This window comes from Benincasa hispida, chromosome 1, assembly GCF_009727055.1.
Source record: "Benincasa hispida cultivar B227 chromosome 1, ASM972705v1, whole genome shotgun sequence".
Lineage (NCBI taxonomy): Eukaryota > Viridiplantae > Streptophyta > Magnoliopsida > Cucurbitales > Cucurbitaceae > Benincasa > Benincasa hispida.
Genome location: NC_052349.1, coordinates 84,470,976 through 84,476,721, shown reverse-complemented (window position 1 = coordinate 84,476,721; position 5,746 = coordinate 84,470,976). Strand labels below are relative to the sequence as shown.

The window sequence follows — 5,746 nt, the reverse complement described above, 5'->3', positions numbered from 1 at the left end:
TGGGAATCTATACCTTTTTTGCTAAAATATACATTTTTCAATACATAAAATCAGTCTACTCAAATATGAGTGCTGATAATTATTAATTAATTTAAATTTGATATCAATTAAACTCAACCAACAACAATTTTTCTAACAAAAGAAAAAATAAAAATCATCATGTGATTAAAGAAATTATTAAAAAATGAAATTCAAAATTAAAATTGTATTATTACATCATCATAATAATCTATCTTAGTATATATATCATATAACATACGTGGAGATTCAAACCTTCAACCTTTCGCTTACGAAACTCTAACGAACAAAGTTATTATCTCCATCAAATCTTCAAACTCCATCCTCACCTAGTTGGAGTGGTGGTCCTCCAGTTATTATCTCCATCAAAACAACTCCATGTAAAGGAAAAATGAAGCCCAACCAAGACCCATTTTCTTTGTTTTATGCTTAACTCTTAAGCAAGTCTTTCATTGACCAACATGGAGGTGAGTAATGATGAAGAATGAATTCGGGGTGGTAGAAATTTTTTTATAAAATACAAATCAATAGTGGTTTTTAAAACGAGCAGTGTGCCGTGAGTTTCTTTAAGTAAGTATATGTATATATATATTATATATATATATATATTATATATATACATTGTCAAATTGATTTTTTTCTTGTCTCACAGTGAGCATTTTTTTTTTCCGATCTTTGTAAAAGTGATTTGTGAGCAGAAATCATTCTTGAGCATTGTAAACTCTTGTACTCTTCTCCCTGACTATTTTAGTGGAACCTGCATCAGTAACAGAGAACTGGACGTAACCCACACTGGGTGAACCAATATAAACCGGGCGTTATCTCTCTTCCTTTAAATTTGATTTATTATCATTCTTGTTACTTAAAAGCTTAGGTTGATTTATCTATTCTTTTAAACTATTAACCAATTGTTTATTCCGCATAATTTGGAACCCGAATTTGATCTAGGTTTGTTGGATAATTTATATAGTCTGAATTTTGGTTGATTAATTTAGATACATATATTATTATCCCATACCACTCCAAACCCATACACATCCGCCCCTATACTCAACTTTCCTGTTACCAAAGATCTACAAAATCCAAATGCCCGCAATGGTTAACATTAACCTTACTCAATAAGGATTTGTTTGAAATTTACAGATTTCATTTGATAATCATTTGGATTTTTTGGATTTTTTGAAAGCTAAACTTATAGAGGCTACTTTCACTAATAAGTTTGTTTGTTTTATTATTCAATTTTCGTTAGTATTTTGAAAAAGAAAAATAAAACTTGTTTCTGTTTTTAGAATTTGATTATGAATTTAAGTGTTTATTCATAATATATGAGAGCCATAATATGAAATTTAAGAAACAAAACAAACAATAATTCAAAAATAGAAAATTAAGAATAAAATTGTTACCCTAAAGCGTTCTTGAAAGTATAAAAAATGGTTTTAAATACACTTAGAAAGTCTGATCAATTCAAATCATCCTAAATTTTGTTTCACCCTAAAGTTAAAGAAGTTGAACCAATTTTTTGGCAAGTTAGTTTTTCTTTTTTAAAAAATGTTAATTAATTATAGATTTACTACTACCAAACCTAACATAAATTTTTAAACCAACTTATTTGCATGATCGAACGAACTAGTCACTACCAATTTAACCTAAGTTTAAAAAATTCTCTATATTTTATGTAATTTAGGGAAAAGAAAACATGCATACATATTCAACTTTCTCAATGTCCAAAAAAAAAATTTAGTAACTATTTTTTTTGTTTTCAAAATTTAGCTTGAATTTTTTTATAAAAAAAATATTTGTAAGAAAGTAGATGATAAGATAAAGAAACTCATAAATAAAAAGTAGTTTACATACACAAAATGATAATGATAGAACTAAAATGATCACTCTCTAAAATTACAATAAAGACGAAAATAAACTAAAGTTCAAAGTATATAAAAAATCAAAAGTAATATTTAGAAAGTACATAAACTAAAATAAATTAAAATATATATAAAAAGAAATTCCGGGATCACTAAAGTAGTACTTGAAAGAATTTAATCTCAAATAGCTCAACGGCTAGTTTTTATTTTCTAAACAGACTTCATAACAGATTTGTAATATATATATATATATATAAATCGTTCCACAACTTGATCATTTTATTTAGTACACGATCTGTAAAGAAAATAAAAACTTATCTCTGTAAAGTCTTCAATAAAAGATTCTCCCTTCCCGTAGATGTAGGCATCATTTTGCCGAACCATGTACATATTGTTGTTGATCTCTTCTTCCATTTGCATGCTTGATTCTCTTCTTTATTCACTGCAAAATTGGTCAAGAACAATAAAAGTTTAGAGAGAGTTGAGAGTATTCAGAAACCCGACTTAGAGAGAGAGAGAGAAAGAGTTTTGTTACTTGAAAGGAATTTGATCGGTCTCCACTGATTTCCCTAAGTTCTGTGATAGTGGTTCTTACCACTTGTAGTTAGGAAGATTGAGAGGCGTGGCTCATTCAGAGCCTTTCGTTCACCCATCCTCTCACTTGGATCGGTCTCTTCAGCAACTTGAACCTGAAATAAGGAGCAGCCTGACAGTACTATTTAAATATTTTCAAAAGTTGTCTTGAATTTTGAAAACATTTGTGTAAAAGCAAATTTATGGATGGAAATAACATTTATGAACTTAATTTATAAAGGATTATCAAACATGGGCAAATTAAGGTTTTTTTTTTTTCTTTGCTTACTGTGGATCCATGTATCCAGAAGTGCCTCGAACAGTAATGGACACATGAGATTCACCATCATGAAATTGAACTAAGCTGACGGCCAAAGCAAAGCCAGAAAGTTTCGCTTCAAAATTCTCAGATAACAAAATGTTTGAACTGTGGAAATCCCTGTGGATGATCGGCGGCTGGCAACCGTCGTGCAGATAATCCAAAGCTTTAGCCATATCAATGGCCATTCCAAGTGTTCGTTCCCATGTCAATTTGGTTGAACCACTTCCTGTATTAGAAAAGTCAACACGAACCGTTGAGTATCTCAATTTAAAAATATCAAGGAACTTCACGATAGTAATATAATACATGAACTATTTCTCGACCCGTAGTCCATTGGTTTTGAAATAGAACTTTGGTGCATTAACATGTGGTAAATTTTCTTTTCTGATTAAAAAAAAAAAAAAAAAAGAGTAGTATAATTTTTCTTCCATTTATGATGGGAGGGGTTTTGTATGGAGATGGTGGACTACACCTAGGTATTACTCTATTCGATATGGCATTGATCAAAGAATAGTGAAACTTAAAATGCACCATCTTAAATAATATATGGATTACTTTTTTTATTGTCATATTGATTTTGAGATGGAATCGTATGTTATCTAATACAAATCTAATTTATTGAAGAATTGAATGATGGCTGAACTAGCTGAATCTATAAATATGAACTTGTAAGATTCTTCTTCAAGTCTCCATTGGCCATCAACTCAAAAACTAGCGGATTTTGTGGGTTCTTCGTAATATCCCATCACTTTAATCAAATTCTTGTGATAAACTTTGTTGAGAAGATTCACGAGTAGTTTCGATGGCTCAAAAGTTTAAGTTGATGAGTTATGATAAATTTGATAATATTAACATTTTTTTTTCATTGGTGAACTTATAATTTATAAAAAAAATTCGAGTGAAAATCAATATTAATTGAAGAAAAAATGATATTATAAGAACTTGAATACATAGAACTTTCGAAAATGATACCATGTTAAATCATTAATCGACTCATAACACTCTAATAGATTATGATAAATTTAATTATATCAACACTTTTTTAACATTTATTTGTTAAGTTTTATTTCAAACTCTTTCTAAGATTAATGCAGGTGAATTTAGCTAACCGATTATATTTGATGAGCTGGCCACCCATTTAATTAGCAAAGTATTGGTTTGTTTAATTGATCTCCAAAATTTTCAATTTTTATTTATCTAATTAAAGTGTAACTTTAAAACGGTCTAATTATAACTATGTTCTTTAATGTCAAAATGAATATATTCAATTAACATAAAATTTATACTACCTTCAATATTAGAGATTTGATCGACAAACCACTAATTCTTCCATTTTTTTTAACACAATAGTGTATATAATTGACCATGGTAATCCTAATGAATTGATTTGCAGAAATTTGATTAAAAATTGCTTTTATCTCCGAACTTTTAGAGAATCAATGATTTAGCCCATAAACTTTAATTTATAACAATTTAGTCATTTTATTTTCAAATTTGTAGTAATTGAGTCCTTAAATTTTAACATGGAACAATTTAGTTTACATTCTTTAAAAATTGTAATAATTTAGTTGAAAAAATCTCGTCAAACTTAATTGTTAATTTTAATATATAATGATTGATCGGTCTTTATAATTTATAAACAAACTTGACTCTTAATTAGTTAATCATAACCTACATGTATTAGAAATTTCATAAAATATTAATAGTATTTTTCATGTTAGAGACTAAATTGTTACAAAATTGTAAAGTACAATGACTAAATTATTGATACTTATTAAAGTTTGTAATGACTAAATTGTTACAGATTTGGAAGTACACGCTAATGTTCAGAGGCTAAGATCTCGTTCGATAACGATTTGAGTTTTTATTTTTATTTTTTCTTTAAATTAAGTCTATAAACACACACTCCACCTCTAGATTTCTTTGTTTACTTTCTACTTTCTACTTTCTACTTCCTACCTAGTTTTCAAAAGCCACCTAAAGTTTTAAAAATTACCAAAATAAATAAATAAATAGAAGAGTAATTTCTAGAAACTTGTTTTTAGAATTTAGATAAAAATCCAACTAGTTTACTTCAAAAGATAGAAAACATGATAAAAAAAACTTAGAGGAAATAAGCTAATTGATTTTCAAAAACGATAAATTAGCAAACCATCCTACCTCCACAAAAGTTTGAGATCAAAAAGTGTTTTTTTTTTTTTTTTTTTGGTTGGAAACAAAAATCCATTAGAAAGAGCACTAAATTCTTATAAAAATAAATACATGAAATTAAATAAGAACCGAAATTGGATGAAAAGGAAAAACTAATCTCAATATAAGGACTACAAACGTAAATTAAGAAGAAAAAGTTAAGTATTGGAATATGGATAGATATATTAAGTCAGACCTCGGTTTGAAATTCAGCGGCAGCTGATGTAGGTTGGTTACGATGACGGCCACCGGAGCGCCGTCGAGTTGGCCGTGGTAGACTTTTCCAAATACACCTTGGCCAATGCATCGCTGAAACTTATCGGTTATCTTCACCAACTCGCCATATGAAAAACGCCGCAGTTTCATCTCCACCAGAACTGATCGAGATTTTTGGGCAATTAGTTTCCGGCGAGATTTAATAATTCAGAAGAGTGAAATTGCAATTAAAATAGTCCAACAACCCAACCCAATCACACCGTCATTCATTAAATTTCAAAATATTCAATTTGAAACCAATAAAAAGTTGACATGTGTCAAATTCCAATGATGTTGAATCAAGATTAATTTGGTCTATATAATTATTTGGGTTAAAGTCAAGATGAACCCAAAAATGAGTTTAATTTAGCTCAAAACTAAAGTAAGTCCAAATCCAATCAATTGGACTCATGGCCAAACCATGAACCAATAAGTCGAAGTTCATGAAACTCACTAGAAAACTTAAGTAGAGGAGTTCTCTACATTTATGGGATCAATAATTCTATGTTCTAAAGAGTCTAGAAAG

General features: G+C 28.8%; 1 long non-coding RNA gene across 2 annotated transcripts; it reads right to left on the bottom strand.

Annotated features, from left to right (window-relative positions):
- Positions 1-609: 609 nt before the first annotated feature.
- LOC120071233 lies at positions 610-5,454 on the bottom strand. Of its 2 annotated transcripts, XR_005480188.1 has the most exons (4): positions 5,162-5,452; positions 2,743-3,001; positions 2,416-2,569; positions 610-2,322 (listed from the first exon to the last, which is right to left on the bottom strand). It is a non-coding gene; the product is annotated as an uncharacterized LOC120071233 (long non-coding RNA). The 2 variants fall into 2 exon arrangements; XR_005480187.1 differs by having other exon boundaries at positions 2,416-3,001; positions 5,162-5,454.
- Positions 5,455-5,746: the final 292 nt, after the last annotated feature.